Below are 21127 nucleotides of genomic sequence, written 5' to 3'. Positions count from 1 at the left end.
TTAATTTAAATTCGAAAAGAACTTGAGACCCCCAAAAAGCAGGGTTTTTTTCTTTCTTTTTTTTTGGTATTCAAGCATGAGAACAATAAAAAATTTAAGATATATATAAGATGTTGTAAAATTAAAGTAAAATTAGAACAAAAATAAAGTAAATATATAACATGAGAGATAGAGAGAGCAATAACATAATTTTATTATCTACTTTTGTGTATATTTTTTATGTTTACAAAATCTCTATTTATAGGCTAGAAATTGTACATAAAAAGACGCTATAATAATAAAGGAGAAATTGAATGCCAATAGCAATGAGATAGTGGGGTTATAAATTGAAAATTAATATTAAAAGTTACATAATGAACATTCACGTAAATCATATTTAATTTAATTTACAATATAACCAATTTTTTATCATCACATCTTGATATTTATGTAATACTAACAATTCCAAACACCTGTGTGAACACTAGATCAAATTCACTGCACATTGAAAAATGATAGGGCCCATTTTGTGACTTCATTTATTGGAGTTAGTGATCCACTTATCCTTCATAAAGACTTCTGACCTTAATAGCTACTTTGGAGAGATCATTTGCTGCTCCTTCTTTGTAAGGTTTTACGTGACTATTCAAGTTATGGCAGGTCATTTTATTTTTTGCCTTTCTTTTTGTAGCTTACTGTCAAGTTTATGATAAGTTTATGATAAATTAATTGAAAGTAATGGGAGGAGATATTACCAACAAAACAAAAATAATATAGAAGTAACGGCAATATAATAAATTAGTTATATATAGCCGCTCTTCTGCCAATTAATTAAAATGGAAAGTAAACAAAAATAGTAAATCGTTAAAAATGTTCATTTTTCTCACAGATTGAGAGGTGGTACATTTGCATATTTCCAGTTTGCACGCTCATTTCCACTTACTGATTTACTTCCAGCCACATCATCTGCATTTACCAGATCAGTTAACTCTTTGATGTCTTCATCTGAGAGTTTCATTTTCAGTGCACTTATGTTGCTCTCCAAGTTCTTAATTTTGGTGGTTCCTCATATAACCCACACAAAAACAGAATTACATTTCAATTGTCAGTATTATTATTTTAGTCATTGTTTTGCTATTGTTATAGCAATTGGCCTTACATGAAAAAGTTAATAATAGCAAGCATATATTGTTTACAACCATTTAAGAAGGAATGTTTGTTTTCTAAAATTAATCATTTGAGAAAATATGTGATAGAAAATAAATCAAGCAAACCTGGGATGGGAACCACATCATCCCCTTGGTGAAGAACCCATGCCAGAGTTAGTTAAGCAGTTGTGCATTTGTGCTTCTTCGCTAGGCTCTCAAGTCGAAAAAACAATTGTTTGTTCTTCTCCAAATTCTCCTCCACAAACCTTGGGTGATTTGTCTATCTTTTAGTAAAGAAAAAAAAATAGTTTAGTACCATCAAGATGTACTTGTCTTTGAGATACAAATCAACAGACACCATTTTCTGGTATTATGAAGTGTGGTCTGTGTAACATTGTACCATTATTTTGTAGAGCTTTTAATCAGTAACTTAATTATGATTTTTGTTTAATTGGGGTTTGATTTTCATATAATTTAACCAAAACTCAGAAGGAAAATTAGTATGAGATGATTGGATAACCAATATGAGCCGTTAGAATAAGGAAATAAGCAATATGGTTTAAACTGGTATACGAACTGAAGGTGAATTTGTTAGAATAAGGCAAGAAACAATATGGTTTAAAATTTACCCAATATGAGCCGTCCTTTAATTCTTCAACAACTCCCCTTCCACCGAAAAATCCACGACCAAGTGGGCTGTAAGCTACTATTCCTATGCCAAGTTCTCTGTGCAACCAAAATGCAACTAATAAGTAACCTTAACAATACTCATATATCTGTGTGTCATTGGGTTTTTTTTCATGTGCTGTTGTCTATGAAAGAACCTTCAACTGAAACCATATAATCTACCGTATTTTAGCATGTTTCATATAAGAATAAAGAGAAGAAAAAGTATTACCTGCAAAGTGGCACAATTTCTGACTCGATATCACGAGACCAGAGCGATCACTCCATCTGCAAAGTAGTGATTGGATGCACCGCATGTGCATGCCTAATTGTATCAGGACTTGCCTCTGACAATCCTATATACTTCACCTTCCCCTCTTCAACTAGCTTCTTTAGTTCTCCAACCTATATAGAACAAAAACTCAATCACATAAGGCTACTGTTTACTGATTGGTAGTACTTTAAGTAAACAAATCTACCAAATTAAGGTTTTGGGCATAGATGAGCAGGCCCAATGAATTGATAATTGTTAATTAGAAGTAATAAAGAATTAATTGGATAAGAACTTAACTACAGTTTCCTCGATTGGAATGGTTGTATTAGTCTGGTGCTGATAGTAGAGATCAATGTACTCCAAGTCTTTTAAGGCTTGCCTCACAACACACACGAGCATAATCTGGCTTGCCACATATCACTAGATTTCCAGCAGCATTTCTTGAATTCCCAAATTTGGCAGCCACTTGCACCTTTTCCCTTGGCAAGTGCTTAAGTGCCTGATAAGTGAAGACATTTGTTAGGAACATAAGAAACTTCAAATAATTGAATTTCAAATTGATGTATTGAGTTTCAATTTCTCCTATCAGTAAATTTAAAAAATAATTGACCGAATTTAATTTTTCTGTTGAATTTTCCAAAATCAAGTATGAAAGGAAAATTATTTTAATTTTTTTTATTAAAGGTCCCCGGTTCACTCTGGCATTTTTAAGATGCTATTTTCAAAAATTAAACATGTTTATCTCCATAGAGATGAGGGCTCGTCTCACTGCACTAAGCTTGCAGTTACAAATTCTAAATCTAAATCCTCTGTATGAAATTGAAGTCTAGAACTAACCTTGCCAACCAAAATCTCATTGGTATGAGGTCCATACACATCAGAGGTGTCAAAGAAGGTGATGCCGCTGTCAAATGCATGTTTTATTATCGATATACCGTCATCGTCAGACACCGGAGAGTTGTAAGCATATGAGAGTCCCATGCATCCAAAACTCAGCTTTGATACCTGCAAAAACAACCATAATTATTTCTGTAAAACTGTGCATGAAAGTGTTTTTAAAAAGAAATTACAAAAAAGTATCAAAATAATTAGTACCATAATCCCTGGGATCCCAATTTCACTCTAGAAGTGGCCATCTGCGCTTGCTCTATTTTTCCTCTTGAACAAGTACAAAGAGGAGTTGCTTTGATATTTATACTGTTAGGGAATGATACTTTACTAATTGATTAGGGAAGCAGTGACATCATATTATCATAGTTAGTAGCATGATCCAAATCATCTCCAGTGTTAAACCAATTCTTGCAATCCATTCTTTTCAATATTTAATGTTGACCTCAGGCCTTCAACCAATTACTGGACGAATCAAGTTTTGTAATACTGGCGGAGACCAATTATATGCAAGTGAATCATATTTGACTTTGAATAATTGAACAAATAAATTCTTCAAAAAGTCTACAAAAAATTTCAACAAGGAAAGCAACTGCTGCTATTAAAAAAGCAAGAGGGGGGTTGTTAACCTGCAGGAGTTCACATTATAAACAAGTATTTATTTTCTTCACACAAATATAATTCTTGTAAATCCACCATCTCTGATGCACAGTTTGTGTAATATATTTTTAGGATTAAATAAAACAGACCATTCTTGATAATGAACAATTTTTAATACAGTTTTTAAATCAATTTAAAGTAACTTTTGGAAAGAAACATATATACCAACAAAATTTCATATAATTTGCCATTCTACTTCTAGTTTTCTGATGCTTAAAGACGATAATTTCAGAAAATAAATCTAATTCACTTGATAAGTGTTACAATATGTATAAAATGTCATCATTGATGAATATATAATTTGGGAAATTTGGGAGAAAATAAAAGAGACAATTCACAGTTCTCTTTATATAATTCTCTATTTTGCAGTTTTCACCATTATGTATTTTGCATACTACAAATAGATAAAAGAGAAATTTAGATATATGCTCATCATAACTTGTTCAGTTAGATATTTCTCCATCCAAAATTGAAAATTAGTTGTTCCCCATCTAAACATTACTATTTGATTAATATACCCATCCTTTATTTTTTTTACTAAGAAAATCATATTAATATTAATAAAATATCTATTTGACAATTTTACCCCTTATTGTAAACTATACTGTTACTCCCAATCATTTCCAGACTCCCTTTCTTCAATATGTGGAGTCGGCATAGATGAATTTCTCTATGATTGTCAGTTCACAAATGTGGAGTTGGTACTGGTAGCACTTGGTTGCAAGGAGTGCCTTGTTCCAATTGAAAGTGCAAAATCCGTTGAATTCAAAGCTCTTTATGGGGTGACTTAAAGAAAAAAAAGTCCGAGTTCAGGTTGAGATATCTCGTTCAAGATCTGGGAAGGATTGTAAGAGGTTCAATCGATCCTGTTTGATACCTTCTTTCAATTTTGACCTCGCCTTGGGTTCTCTCAGGTCTCTGATTTCCTATGTTGATTTACTGGCAGATGATAGCAATTATGGGGCTGGATTGGATGATAGCAATTATGGGGCCTTGGGTTCTCTCAAGAAGTACAGTTTGGATTGGATGAGGCTGGATTCTGCGGCGGTGTGTGCATTAAATGTATTTGAGAGCAAGACTGACCTGAACAAGAATTTTAGCTTGTTCGGTCTAATGAACCGTACCTGTGCTTCTGGTATGGTAAAGGCTCCTGAATCGATGGCACGTACTGTATATACCAATTGAAACAAAATATTTGTTTGTTAAATCTGTACAGCAGTATAGTACCTAACTACTGGCACCTTACTACTGGCACCTACAGTATATTCCAATTAGTAAAAATACTAGCTGATTTTTTATGCAAGAAGATACATTAGGGAAGATGACTACATTGGTTGAGATTGCTAGATACCTCGATAAAATAGATAACGGAGAGTATATGTTCTCGCCCAGCTTTACCTCCATCACACAAGCGACCCTCATTTCAGTTTTCTGGTATTTTGGCATTATGGCAAAACTATTCAGTTTTCTGATTTATTGATTATTTCAGTAGATCATAAAAGGTGGAATATATGAAAATTGATTTGTACTGCTATAGTGATTGATTTAAAATGAGTAGATATGGAAGTTCAATACAATAATAACACTAAATGGAAATATGCAAAAGTTCAGAAACTTGAGAAATGAAAAATGTGTATGTCCATCCATAAAAAACGGGTACCAGAATAACAACAAAATGAGAATAACACGTATTGAAGATATGTCCGTCAGAAATTTAGATTGTGAGTACATATGAAAGCTTATGTATTTTCAACTTTCGCAATTTTAGTTTCTCAAATTTTCTCGTACTGAAAGAAGGTATCCTGGAATTTTTTCAGAATAACAGTATAGTTTAAAGTAAGGGGCAAAATTGTCAATTAGATATTTTATTAATATTAATTTGATTTTTTTAGTGAAAAAAAATCAAGAATGGGTATATTAATAAAATAGTTATATTTAGATGGGAAATAACTAATTTTCAATTTTGAATGGGGCAATATCTAAATTGCTCTAGATAAAAATACATTTTGCTTCTTTTCAATGATTGGTATGTACTATTTGATCCGTATCAGATCCGTTTGCATCCCTAGTTGCGGTTGTCCCTGCAAATTAAGTTCAGAAACATGGGTGCTTGCTAAGAAGATCATTATGAAACAAATAACTAAACTTTATCTAAATTACCCCATTAATATTGAGACTTGTACTGCCAAGCAAGTAACACATGCAGCAAGGAGTAACAGATAAAATGAGAAAGGATATAGAATATGCCTAACAGTCAACAATAATTTAACATCCAACTCGGATTCAACAGTGGAATAACTAGGTTCTTAATAACTATAAGTACTTCAAAACTTATTGCAGCTACATAAACCGGGAATAGGAAATTACAACAACAAAATAAAAATAAACAAACTTTAAGTATAATGAAAATTCAACTGGCACCAACTTCTGGTGTAGACCTTAACCAACACCAGAGTACATGGAATCATTCTCAAGATCCACAAGCCTTTGGAGAAAACTCGGAATCGGAGGCATCAAAACTTCAACAACACCCTCCAACATTTGAACAACTTCTCGCATTGATGGTCTATCTGCTTCCATCTCTTGAATGCACCAACAAGCAACCTTACAAGCTATGTTTAGCTCCCCCATGTCGGCATTTCCCTGCAACCTATCATCCAACAGGCACACAATCTCTGCTTGCCTAGTTTTCATAGCAGCATAAAGAGGGAAGTAATTGCATTCCGATTTTGGAATTTCTCTGTATTTCTTTTCCCTGATATGATTTCGAAAAGCATCATGCCGAAACTATAGACATCGGCATTTTTGTAATCGATTGCCCAGAAATCCATTCGGGTCCAAGATAGCCAATTGTTCCTCACATTATTGTTAATGCTCTGCTAAAATCTCTCCCCAGTAGTTTTGCCATACCAAAATCGGCAATTTTATGACAAAAGTTGGCATCGAGAAGTATATTCCCAGGCTTAATGTCACTGCTGAGATTTATTGTATGTTTTCGGTATTTCGGGTTTTGTAGGGTCCTTTTGGTAAAAAGAATTATAGAATAGTTTAGTGACTCAAATGAAAGATGTAACGCCTATATAGGCTTGTATGAGAACAAAGGAAGAAATACAATTCATTTTTCACAAAACCACATGGTGTCAGAGCTATTTTAGATCTAGGGTTTGAGAGGAGTCGCTATTGTTCATCGCGTGGCACTGTAGCTCGATACTGTAGTAGATTCGTCTCTCTCCGCAGCCGAGCACTAGCAGCCTAGCAGCACCCTTCCTCCGTTCTGAGCCGAGCCGAGCCCCTCTTCGCCTTTTCCTCTCTTCCCGAGGCTGAGCTCCTCTTTCCTAGGGCCAGCCCTAGTCTAAGTTGGCTCCTTGTGTTGATTTGGCCGGCATAAGGGGCCTTTACCCTATGATACCCGAGATCCGAGTTTGGTTTGGGTTCTCGATCGGGTTTGATCGAGTTTGGGCTCGAATCTTGATGAGATAGATCAAGATCGGGTCAAGAAAGAGTAGAAGCAAGGGGGAGATGGTTTAGATTCGTCTTGAAGGTACAAGAACGGGTCAAGAAAGAGAAGAAGCAAGGGAGAGATGATTTAGATCCGTCTTGAGGGTACAGGATCGGGTCTTTACGAGAGATACACGTGTAGGTGGCTAAGAGCTGCCCTGAATGAGAGATCATATTTTTTTAATTGTTTATGTGCTGATCCCTTTCAGTGCACTGGGGAACATGATCCCGGGATATCTCTCCGCATTCCTGCTGGTTCACCCTTGTGATGGACCTACGATTCATAATCAGTCTATCGGGGTTTTATTGATTGTGGGGATGTTTAACTCCCGATGGGCGCAAGCCCCCGCCGTTAATCACATCAGACAACCTTTTGGGTCAGTGCTGAATACCTCGTTCATTCCGAAATTTACACCTATTTTGATGTAAACTGGACCATTTGGTAGGATTTCAGTTCATTTGGACATGATTCGGACATTTACTTTGGCCCTATGTACATGTACATGTGCATGTGCATTCATATTTTAAGGCATGGGGGTATGCATGAAAATGTCATTTTCATGATTTAAGCTTGAAAAGACATGTTTAAATATCACGTTTATATTATTGTTTATAAAAATGTGTCTAGAGGGGCATTTTAGTCATTTCAGCTTATGACTAAAACTTGAACATGTTCAATTACTACTTAGAATTGTAGTGAATTGAATTTGAGTTCATTTGGAACTGGTTTGAGTCGATTTGGACTTAAAACGAAGATGTTATGGCCAAAAAGGACTGAAAAGGGCTTGTCTATGAAGTTTTGTACTTTTAGGGGCCTATTTGTAAATTTCAGGGACCTGAGGCTATAATTTAAGATTTTGACAGGGTCTGAAGTTAAAATTGGGCTTTCAAGGGCCTGTTGGAAGGGGTTTTATGCTGCCTGGGGCATTTCTGTAAATTTACAGGGACTTTTGTGCTAATTTTTAATAAATAGAGGGGTTTAGGTACAAAAGGGATTTATTTAAATTTACAGGGGCTTCTGTGCTAATCATTTCTGGGCTTTGAGATTTGTGCTGGGCCTTTAAGTTTTTGGATATGGGCCTTTGAGATGTGTACTGGCCATTGGATTGAGATCATTAGGCTTCAAGATTTGCGCTTAATGTATTAATGGTGCACTGGGCTTTGGATTCATAACATTTAGATTTTAAGATTCGCACTAGTTTTTTTAATTAACCCGAGTAACTGAGAAGTGGGTCCCTATGTCAGAGGTCCGTTAATTCACAGGTTTAAATATCACCCATCAGATCTATTCCTGTTACGTCAAGATCCGCACACGGACTTTGAAATTCATGCTAGGTCACTGATAGCCTAGGGTTTAGCTCTGACAGATCGTGTTTGGCCGATCCCGGTCACAGCGGCTCTGGCCGAGAATACGGCTGTGATCACCTCATCGCCAGGAACACACTGGTGCCTTTGTCGGCGGCTGAAGTTCACCAGAGACGGCGGCCTGAAGCTGAGAAGGTCGATACCGGTACCGATGGGTGTTTAATCCGGTTCCCTTTGATTCTGTCACGATTTTCTTCAATAATTTGATCAGTTGACATCGTGTGATCATATAAAGAACATTGACAACATCAATTTTGCCTTTAGAGGGGTTTTGAACATGGATCAAGCTTTTTTGCTTTGGTTCCAGTACCGATTGGGTACCATTAACTGATACAGAGGCACTAAAACTGATTCAAGGGTTCAGAGGCCTTCATTTGGTCATTTTGAAGAGATTTGAGCATGTCAAAGGGTTTATTTAGGTTGAGTTGAGTTCTGGTCCAATCTGAAGCATGAAAGCTTGCATTCAGTCCCTTTTTGATCTTTTGCTTGTGAATTTTGTACACAAGGAGTAGATTTGCTTTTATAGAATCATAATGGGGTATATGAAAGACACCTGTGCCAATTTTTACCATTTTAGGGAAGTTATTTGCATTTTTAAGGATTTAATTACCATCAGGGGCATTGTTGGTAATTTTGCAGTTTTAAATACAGAATTTCCATTTTTTTAAAGTTGAAATTTGACAGATCGTATCTCTGTGTAGGAAAGTACAAATAATGCAAATTTTGGGTCTACCTTGTGTGATTTTTTATTCTCTACATGATAGTGTATTTATTTTTGTCATTTGATACTTGCTGATTTACCAGCAGAGGTTAAAAATGGACATTTCAATGCAGTCCATTGTACCAGTGGCACTTCTATTGCTTTGTAATGCTGGTCCTTGACTTGGTACCATACCAGGGGTTATCAGGGAGGGTCAGATACACTGGCATTGGTCTGGTTCATCATTTAGACCAATTTAAACACATTTTAAGGTAATTAAACAACATTCTTTGTACCAGTAAAGCATAAAAAGAGATCGAAGAGTTCAATTGTTTCAAAATCATGATTTTTATACAAGATATGCATGTCAGTATCAGGGACCAAGGTAGTTGTACACAGAAACACCTGATTCATGCATATTTGTACATCTTCAAAGGCTTATCATTGAGATGTCATTGATTCAAAAATACAAATGACTGATACAAAGCCTAAGCTAGTGTCTATTTGCATTTTGGACCTTTATCTCTCACCATTTGCAAATAGGACCTCAAAAGAGTTGTTATTCTACATTTTGGCAGCATAACACCCCTCTTTTTGGTCTTATTTACTCACAAATGGGCCTTTAGATGAAGGAATCAATAGTGAATACCAGCTGGCTCAACTCTATGACCCTTGTGTGTTTAATTTTGTTTTTAAATCACTTTATACCCCTTTTAATGAATCTTTTGGCATGAAACTTCAAGTAAATTGGATGTAGATAGGATACCAGCTGGCTCAACTCTCTACATTTTCATTACTATTCATTTCAGCAAAGGATTCAAGGAGTTCATGAAAGAAAATAAGAGAAAAAGGCAGAAAAGGGACTTTCCAGACATTTTTATACATTTTATATACATATTTTATCATATTTTTGTTTAAAACTGCAAAGAAGCATAAAATAGTATAAAAGGAATCAAAATATACTAAAATATCATTTTGTATTATTTTATTATGATTTGAAGCAGAAATTATAAGAAAAAGGAACTTTTATTGATCATTAGGTCCATATATCCTTAGTTCTTTGCAAAAAAAACTTAAGTATTGCATAGACATTCACTTTTTAACATCTAAAAAGCATCAGAACAAAATAGAACAGTAATGCATCAAAGAAATAAACAAAAAAGTGCAAAACAGTAAGGGAGAAGAGGAAGAAATCATCAAAAGCTCTTTATTCATGAAGATATATGTACAAAGCACCTAGCCATCTATGGCTTACATCTTCTTAAGCTATGATTACCTATCAGAGAGGTTGCTACAGTAGCAAAGGGGATTCAAGCCTCTATTGAGCTAATTCACTATATTTCAAGGCTTTTACTATAGTATCTAACCTAGCAGGGATTTGGGGGATTTCAAGTTATGATTTACATAGGCTATGGGTGCCATTTATAGGGCAATATCTAAGGTTTCATGATTGTAGCTGCTGATGTGTTATCCATCTTGCACATCAAGTGCTTGATCAGTTGCTACAGTGCATTGGCTTCATTCCCTGTGTATACTTGGCATAGGCTGTCCAATAAGGTTTTAACATGTCATTGATCCTTTGTTGGAGTGATTTCAGCCTTTGATTTGCATTGAAAACAGCATAGGGCATCATAGCCCTTGATATTCTGACATTCCAAAGGGGCATGAGTAATTGCATGACTCCTGCGTCCTTGGAGAGGAATCTTCCATTCTTTTCATCATCCAGGGATTAGCCAACACGTGCCCAGGGGACCAATTGATTCAACTAACAGCTGGAATAGTGTTTCAGAGCTGTCACTGGACCCCCATCTTCTACAGGCTCAATTCAATGCGCATTTCTTCAAATTGAGGCCTCCATTGGCGTCGTTTATGCCTATTTAATATCTCTTTAAAATATCAGAGCCCAATTTTCATTCAAACTCAAGTTCTCATTTTCACTCATCCAACCTTCTCGGGAGACATTCTTGTTAGAGAGAGAGAGATAACACTCAAGGTTTGGGCAGAGAGGAGAAGGAAGGTAGCTCTTTCAAGTTCATATGAGCTTTACTTCAATTCCCTTCTAGTTTGGTCAAATTTGGAGCTCAAAATCGAGCTCAGAGTGAAGGAGAGAGGAAGAAGAAGGTCAGTCCAGCGGGCCCCATTGTCGACTGCTCTGACTCGCATCCCCTCTCTCCTTTGTTTTATTTTTTATTTGCATGGTTTTGGTCCAACATGAATCGAAGCACTGACAGTTTAGTTTATAGAACTTAGGTCTAGTATATCGGGTTCATGCACGACCAGGGATTCAAAGGCGCCGAAGCGCTGGATTTTAATTCCTTTGTATGGTTTAGGTAAACTTGGTCCTTGGTAAACCATTCAACTAACATCATGGTGTATAGGACTTATTTCTCATGAACCATGTCTTCCTATCTGTGATTCCTAGCGAAATCATTCACTAAGCCACTGACATGTGGGCCCACATCTTGGAGGTTTGCTTTGGTGCTTCAATTTGCACCCAGATTGACATGCATAAATGCTATGGGTAACCTGCGCCATGTGGCACCACTCAAGGGCTTCCATGTCAGATAATTTTAAATCTTCAACCATTTTGAGTTAGGATGTGTATAATATATCAAAATTCCTGGTTTCACATGTACAATATTGTCATGAATTTTAACACGCCATCATCAATTCATCTTGAAGAGCCTCCATGCATTTTTGGCATTTTCCAAGCATTCAAATATTGCCAATTTCTATTTATTTAACTTGACAACAATTTAGGGTACAACAAATGCCCCCCACCTGGGTGGGGTGTGAAGCCCATAAGATTGAACAGCTCAGCAAGATGCCCCCAGTGTATCTCTTATACTTCATGAAATTCCTTTTGAATTTGTACTTTGTGTGCTTGTTTCAAGTGTTGGAAGCTTGCTTGGTCATCTTCTTCAATCATGGCTAGCCATCAAGGTAAACTTTCCCTTAGCCTCATCTATTCTTGGTACTTGCATGGGGTGAGTAAATGTATATTCTTCGGGATAGATCCGGGTTAGGCCTTATATTCAACCTACTTTCCCTTACCCTCCAAACACACATTCCCGGGGTGTCTGATCAGCCGAGGAGGCAGTCTCACAGATGGGTGCCCTGGCCCAGTAGGCAACAAGAGCGACCCTACTTCAGTAGTAGGGTTGAATGTCGGAAACTTAATCCATTAAGTTGTTGCCGAACATCAACTCATTGTTGAGTACCAATCTTTTAAGCCAAGCTGCCGAACACACTCAATAGATCTAGTTAGGTTATGTGACAAGATGGACTTGATGGATATCTTTTGCCCATCTTGAGGGAGAGTGTTGAGATTTATTGTATGTTTTTGGTATTTCGGATTTTGTATGGTCCTTTTGGTAAAAATGATTATAGAATAGTTTAGGGACTCGAATGAAAGATGTAACGCCTATATAGGCTTGTATGAGAAAAATGAAGAAATACAATTCATTTTTCACAAAACCACAGTCACAATGAATAATGCAATCTCTGCATTCCTCATGCAAATAAGTTAAACCTTTTGCAATTCCAACCATTATTTCGTAACGGGTGTTCCACTTTAAACCAACACATTGATTTGAAAAGAGAATAGAATCTAAAAACCATTTGGCATGTACTCATACACCAACAACCGCCTAGTGCCTTCGGAACAAAATCTAAGAAGTTTGACAAGGTTTATGTGCTGAATTATTCCTATCGTTTGCACCTCCGTTCTAAATTGCTTCTCTTCAGAGCAAGCATTTTTCATTCTCTTAACAGCCACAACAGTTGAATTTGGTAATGATCCCTCGAAAACACTACCAAAGCCTCCTTCCCTAACCTTGTGAAAGAAATTCTCGGTGATACTTTTTGTTTTTCCATATGAAAATGCTACCAGTTGGTCCCCAGTTATTTCATTTTGGTTGAAGATAAGGCAAATTGCTTTGCGCTTCCAAGAAACAAATAACCCAACAACCAATAAGGGTGCAAACCCTATGGCTGACATAACGATAAATCGATGTGCTCGATGATTATGGTTGGAAGCTGGAGTTTGAAGATGAATGTTCATTTTATATCCATTCCCATAGTCACCTCTTATGATAGTATTTTTTAGTTCTTCAAACCATATGGTTGCCCGAAGCATTGTGGGTGTATCGTACAACATATCAAACACCCACCCAATCAACTCCTACTCTCTCGTGTTTGGAGTCGAAGCAGTGTTACCTCTTGAAGTCGAGATTCTGTCCCAGCCCTACAAGCCGAAATGCCAATAAGTGGTACAGTTATTCTGATAAGAATAAGCAGTACAAGAGCAATTACTAAGACATGCTGCGGCACACTCATTTTCATCTTTTAGCACAAGCAGTTGGGGATTATCATGATACTTATCTATGTTTTCTATTGGGAAGAATACATGATCAGAACTGGAACTTCTACTAATTTGACAATTGAGTGATATATTTCTTGCACAACCTGCACAGTCAACACTGTAGTCGGTTTTGTTTTCCCTTTTTTCTGGATCTGCAGGTTGGAAACCATATGGACAAGAGCATTTTCCTATGTACCTGGTACCTGAGCAGAAGCTAGATGGACCACAATATGAATCAAAATCGCACAGAGTATCAGGACTGAACCAAAGTTTATTAAAATTTGGAGGACCATTGAACCAATTCATGCTAACGAACCCGGCGTCTAATTGTTTGAATGTATGATTTTTGTCGGGAACATTAAATGTTACTAAACCATTGCCATCATCCACTATATCAATTAATGGTGGAAATATACCATGATATGTAGCATTAGTAGTTAATTGTCTGATAATGAACCCCCTAGCTCTGCTTGGATCAAATTCCAAACTGAAACTGTTTTCATTAGAATCAAAATAATAAAAATCATTTGTGACGTAAACATTCTTTCCCGTGGCAGTGTTAAATCCAAGTGGTTAACCCTGGAACCAAGTATCAGTTGGGTGATCAAAACTGTGCCATACTATTTTAGAAATACTTGCATCTTCTTTTAGTACAAGATTGCCGGTATCAAGCAGAACTGCAGTGGTAGATGTTGTTTCATCCGATCTTGTCAGATTTGTTGACCATACCAGTTTTTGAGAGTGGGTCAGTACTAAATTGCCAGTAGAAGAAAATATCAGTTCAAACATAAGAGGATCATCATAAGTAGAATTGTATTTATTGGCAACCCACAGCAAAGAATGAGAAAAGTTTACAATCCGAATTCCCTAGTAGTAGTCATGACAATAAGGGTCGTCAGAATGAGTGAAAAGGCCAAGTTCATAGATACCATTCTTGGAAACTAAGGATTGGTTTCCAAAAAGAGTTTGACCTGGCAGGAGGGTGACGCTAGCTGTACAGAGACGACTCCCCATGATGAAGATGATGATGGCTAAAATGAATGGGAATTGCGTCTCTGTGAGTTCTTCTTTTATCAAAATTATCCACAAAGGGATAAAGCATTCTCTTGTCTCTCAAAGTAAAAAAGGATGGCAAAGATTTATGTATTTAACCGACACATACTGACACACAAACTTTCTCCTACAATAAGAGAAGGCCACTCTTTCTACACAGAGAGAAGCTTCACATGATCTATAATAGTTTGACATTTATGATTGATAGATGATTGCCACAGTCACATTTGAATGAATACCTAGTTCCTGTTATCTATTTAACTCGTGGATAGAGATTTGATATTAGAGAGCTTTGATTAGTCGCCTAGCACTGAAGTCCTTGACAAGAGAGCTTTGATTAATCGCATAGTACTTAAGTCCTTAACAAGACAATTAGTCGTTAGTCAAGTTGTTAGTCAAGTCAATTAAAGAGATGTGAAATAATGAAATTCATTTATATATTATAAATCTAGTACGAATAGGATTTTGTTCATTATTTTATCAGATAATTATATTACAAAAATAATTCGTAATAAATTTTCAATAAACACATTTGTAGTCAGTTCTCATCTACACACGATTTACTAAATTAGAAAAAGGATGAGCGTGACATGATATATTCAGTTTTGAAAGAATTACTGGACGCATCAAGTTTTGTAATACTGGCGGAGAACAATTATATGCAAGTGAATCATATTTGACTTGAAAGCAGCAAAGTGTAATGATTTAGACTCGACTTTGAATAATTCAACAAATAAATTCTTCAAAAAGTCTATAAAAATTTTCAACAAAGAAAACGACTGCTTCTTTTTAAAAAGCAAGAGTGCCTTTTATTAACCTGTGTTCACATTATAAACAAGTTTTTTATTTTTTTTCTTCACACACATATCATTCTTGTAAATCCACAATCTCTGATACACAGTTTTTGGAATATATTTTATTTCTGATAACTTACAACGGGTTTAAGGATTAAGTAAAACAGCATGTACTTCATAATGAACAATTTTTAATACTGTTTTTAAATCAATTTAACTAAGACTAAATTAAAGAAACTTTTGGAAAGAAACATCCAACAAATTAATTTCATATAATTTGCCAATTTATTTATAGTTTGCTGATTTTTAAAGGCGATAATAACATACAATTAAAAATATAATTTACTTAATAAGCGTTACAATATGTCTAAATCTCATCATTGATGAACAATTTGGGAGAAAAATAAATGAGACAATTCACCTTTTTATTTATTTATATATTAAGCTAGTGATATGGGGGAGAGACCCACCCGAATTTTTTATTAACAAGAATTAAAGTTAATAATTAAAATTAGATCAGTTTTCGAAAATTTCTGAAAATAAGCAAACGCCATAGTTTATGAAGTCTGGCGCGGAAACCAAAATAAAAAAGAGCATCGTCTCTTTTGCTTCATTTTTTACCCTCTAGACAGACATGAAAAAGAAAAGTTTTTGGATGGATTAAGGCATGTACTTCAGGGTTTTCAGATCATGACTATCTTTTGTATTATCTTTGCTTTATTTATTTTTATTTCAAGCTCTAAACCGGGGTTGAAAATACCCTTTTTGGGCATACTTTATATTTGTACAGTTGCATATCAGCTTTAGGAACGCATTGCTTTTGGAGTTGAGATTTGGTCAGTACTAAATTGCCAGTAGAAGAAATATGCAGTTCAGACATAAGATGATCTTGAATAGGATTGCCTCTATTGGCAACCCACAACAATGAATTAGAAGCGTTTACAATTCAAATTGCCAGGTAGTGGTCATAACCACCGAAAAGGCTGAGTTCATAGATACCATTTTTGGAAGCTAAGGTTCGGCTTCCAGAAAGAGTCTGACCTGGTAGGAGGGTGTTGTTGGCTTTACAGAGACGACTCCCCATGATGAAGATGATGATAGTGAAAATGAATAGTGTCATCGGCAAGTTTTTCCTCTGTGTATCTGTTCTTCTTTAATCAAAACCAAAGGTTTGTGGGTGTGAGAGGGTGCGAGACACACACATACTTTATCCTACACAAAGAGATGTCTTACTTCTATAATAAGACAAATAAAGAAGCTCAGAATAATTAATACGGTTGAATGAATGCATGGTTCCTGTTAAGTCCTTGACTGGTGGATAAAGAAAAAGAAGGAAGAAAAGTAATTTGAAATCTCTGATTAATTAAGTTTAATTTATTTTCTAATATTTTATTTTGTATTCTTTTATTATACTTTTTTAAAGTTTAAGATTTAAGATTTTTTGTTGTATTTTATTTTTTTTAGTTAAAATATTATTTATGTAACATTTTGTGTAAAGTTATTGTATGTTGTTTATATTGGAAAATATACTGTTGTTGGTATGTATTGTGTTTAAATTCATAGTTTTTTAAAATTTAGTTTAATGTTTTGGTATATTGGTACGTAATTGTAGTGTTTAATTTCATTTCAGATTTAGATTTTAATTGGTATCTTTTTTTTGAAATATGAATTGTACATAATTTTAACCATTTATACTCAATATTTTTATAGTAGTGACATAGTACTTAATAACATACATCAGCATAAAAAACAGTTGACTTCGTCAAAGTCTTCTCTTGTCAACATCTGGAAACCACCATCGCATTAATTTTTCCAACAACCTTGAAAACAGTTGAGCCGTCACATTAACTTCAATTGTGAGGTACGATTGAAATACAAAATTAATGGAATATTTGATCCTTCCTCTTAATTCATATGTAATGTCAATTGTCTAGGCCGTTGTTTATCTCTCGATCGATCTGTGAATTGCCCATCCTTGGACTGGGCCTCAGTCCTGGTTAGTTTTTTGTTTGGGCCGGAATTGAATTATTGGGTCTTATTGGTTCATCCATTTGGTTTTATTATTGTTAGTTCATATATAAAGTTGTGCGTGTTCATGTATATAATCCCTTGGATTAAACATTTGTCCATCACAACATTAAATTAATTTGTATATTTATCCATCAAAAACAAATGTTTTTTTATTAATGTTTCTATTTCTAAGTTTACTAAATCTAAAGTAATGATTAAGAAAGAAAATAATTATTGTGCTCTTAATTAATCAACAGTTTTTGTAGATAACCCCAAGTTAAAAATAATAAACAACTCTGGTTATATAGATAACCCAAGTTCTCACATCATTAACAAAAAAATAAGCACTAAAAATACATCGAACTTTTATGCATCCTTTCTTGTCAGATCTGAGCCGTGTGATTCGCATTAAGATATATCCATTCAATTTACCAATATACAATTTTAATGTACACACAATTCTCGACACAAATCAGCACCCGAAACCCCACCTGTCAGTCAATCCTGGCACAACTAACCCTTTCCATGGGCCTTACCCATCAACTATCCCTGGCACTTACAACATGGAACTGCTTATATGATGATAACTGGACCAAGATAAATTGAAATGTGAGTTCCTTTTTCTGAGTTCTGGAGTTCTTTTCCTTTGTCCTTTTTTGGCATTGAAAATATTTGCTAATTGTTATGATTTGAACCCTTTGCTATTGCAGAGACAGAGAGAGGTACTGAGGGTCAACGGTGGAAGTCATTGCAATTTTAGATTATTTGTATGTGAAGGAATGGTCGAGTCGGTGCTATTAAGTATATTGTTTTTAACAGCATTTTGTGCTTTGACATTAGGTTGTTAACAGCATTTGAAAAACTAATATGTATTTCAATTTGGTTGAAGCTTTTTGTGTTAGTTGATCTTTATTTCTTTCTCATTTATGGTGTTCTCTAGGGGTGCAAACGGATCGGATATTATCCAACCGTATTCGAATCCGTATCCGAATCGGTATCCGAAAATTTGATATGGATATCCAACATTTGAATATCCGTGCGGATACGGATAAGGATATGATTTTAAATTTCAATTATATGTATCTGAATAGTAGATATATACTATATAGTTTAATATATGTTATGAAATTTTTTTATGTTATTTACTATTATAAAAATGGGATATCCGTATCCGTATTCGGTTAATATCTGATCCGTATCCGTATCCGTCTAATATCCAATCTGTATCCGTATCCGAAAAATAAAAAAATACAAATATGGTTTTACCACTATCCGATCCGTATCCGATCCGTTTTCACCCCTAGTGTTCTCTCTTTGTATTGCCACCATATTCGTTTTTATTTATAAAGGAGTTTTCTTTTTCTGTCTATGTATCCCACTTCTATCTATGCTTTGGCTTTTTAAACCAAATCAATTAGGAAAAAAAATTCCAAAAATGATTTATATTCATTTCAATTTTAATTTCACAATCCACAACCCATTTTTCACACTCAGAAAATTTTTCACAATTCAACATTTTTTACAAGGGAACAAAGGGGGTCTGATAGACATCGAACCAAATTCTCTCTCATGCTCAATCTCAATAGTAATTTTAGAGAGTCTAGCTAGAAACAGTAATTTTGTATCTAAGTAAAAAATAGTTAAAGTTTTTTTTAAAAAAAAATAATGGTCTCGGAGCACATTTTTTGCATAAATCATTAAATCACAGAATTTTGTATGATTTAAGTGAGATCAAAACTACCAATCACATAATCAAAACTGAAATGAAAAATTAAACTATACTTAAAGTTAATATTAATAATTAAATCACAGAATTATAACGTAACATTAGTTGAATTTTATGACATGAAAAATCAAGTTTATTAGATGACTGACGAATCTACCTCATATTATATGTGAATAAATATATTAAAGGTAATAATTTGATATGCATAAATCATTTTATTTAATAACACAGTACATCCATCAGATTACGTGCAATCCCAATCAATCTAGCTCGCTGCCTCCCACCAAAAAAAATTAAATATGCTACTTTTGAACAATACATACAAATTGCAAAAGTAAACAAAGTCAAAAGCTCGAAATTAAGGAGTAGATGATATGATAAGGCAAAAAAAAAGTAAACCTTGATAATTTTAAACACGATTAAAGCAATCCCAAGACATGCAACTCCGAATAGGACAAGGATTGTGATGTTCGACTTGCAACAAGCCTTCTTCCTGCACTTGCATTCCGTTAATTTAATTAACAACATAAAAACAATGATAAAAACACTAAGATATGAAATGAAAGTAAAGAAGATATAAAATGTACATAACATTTTTAATTTCCTCATCAAACTAGGGTTTTGAAATTTAGAAGCTTATACACTATTTACTTTTTTTGTTCATGTGAAAAAGAACATTTCATGGCCTCAACAAGTTCAACAGAATAGAAAGTGAATGGTAAAATCTTGCAAACTATATTACTCTATATAGCTATTACTCTATATAAATATATATCTGCATCAGAAGACAATTATACAATAATCTGAGGATTACATAACTAGATGCATTCATGGGGTGTTTTTCTTCTAAATTATACTACAAAAATGTGATTTGAAAGTTTCTCTGAAGATTTCGGTTAATGTTAGACAACAGGGGAAGGTACGCAGGTTATTATTACTGGATAAAATTGGACAAGCTATGGAATGTATATTGCATCAAACTTAGATGCCAACCATTAAACCATATGATGTAACAGTAGATCTAATTTGACTAATGAAAATCGTGTTATGATATTGAACACTACAAACCATTTTTTATATTTCAATCAACATGTTTAAATTGAACATATTTTTATCAGAAGCGCAACTGTTTTGTTACAAAAAGCCGAAGATGATTTGAGTAAGGAAAGCACTAATCTAATTCATAATCTTAATTCATACATGGGGAGGAAAATGCCATATGCAGAGAATGAATTGGGGTGGATTGATTCTAATTTTCACTCAGTTGAAGGAAGAGAGAGCAAGAGAAGGAACCGGGCAGCACGGTTAATGGCTTGGGCAGAAATTAAATGAAACAGGGACGCTGAGTTTGGGCCCCACCATGGTTCTGAAACTCGGAATCGGAATTGGAATCGGATACTTGACTGTGGACTCAAAATCGGATGAATCAGTCGGAATAGATCGGAAACTCGGATATTTTTGGCAGAACTTGTTTTGTAGCTAAAATATAGAAAAAATTGATAAAAAAAATAATTTATAAGAAAACTAAATAGAAAGGTGAGCCTCAATACAAAAGAATATGGATAGAATTTATTAAATGATTAAATTAAATACAATTCGAATGAATTTTATCCAATAGCTTCTCAATTCATATTATAATAATTTCTCAATTTATATGATAGTTCAAATTAATTTTATAATTGAGTTTCCAAAGAATAGTATGCTGAGGAGCAAATCTCATGTGCCAATTGATCTTTGAGATTTTACTGGAATGAATGTTTGTTTAACTAAATGTATCTTCAACTCATTCTTTTTTGTTACCACTGGTCCACTGTAGACCATACACCTTTTCCACATCCATACCTAGTGGTCTAATAAACCAAATTCATTTATAAAAGTGTATACATTTCTCTTCCTTCCTCACAGAGATCTTTCTTCTCTTTTGTCCCAAATCGAAAATCTTCTCAAATCGACACTTAATCTTCTCAAATCAAACACGTAAAAGATGCGGAATCAGCCTCAAA

The 21127-nt window shown here is 34.7% G+C and overlaps 2 pseudogenes across 1 annotated transcript in view; both read right to left on the bottom strand.

Annotated features, from left to right (window-relative positions):
- Positions 1-494: 494 nt before the first annotated feature.
- The window catches only part of LOC144554607 (putative aldo-keto reductase 1), a 46183-nt pseudogene continuing 25550 nt past the window's right edge, over positions 495-21127 (bottom strand). The window contains exons 2-8 of the transcript XR_013511663.1: positions 2905-3072; positions 2368-2566; positions 2026-2198; positions 1757-1853; positions 1254-1407; positions 867-1044; positions 495-674 (exon numbers count right to left, since the gene is read on the bottom strand). The product of XR_013511663.1 is annotated as a putative aldo-keto reductase 1 (transcript). The remainder of the gene's footprint in view (positions 675-866; positions 1045-1253; positions 1408-1756; positions 1854-2025; positions 2199-2367; positions 2567-2904; positions 3073-21127) is intronic.
- LOC144554622 (G-type lectin S-receptor-like serine/threonine-protein kinase At2g19130) lies at positions 5833-13294 on the bottom strand (annotated as a pseudogene).

The sequence above is a fragment of the Carex rostrata genome, chromosome 5 (assembly GCF_964058835.1).
Source record: "Carex rostrata chromosome 5, lpCarRost1.2, whole genome shotgun sequence".
NCBI classification, from domain to species: Eukaryota; Viridiplantae; Streptophyta; class Magnoliopsida; order Poales; family Cyperaceae; genus Carex; species Carex rostrata.
The sequence above is the reverse complement of the archived record's forward strand: the minus strand, read 5'-3'. Positions and strand labels throughout refer to the sequence as shown.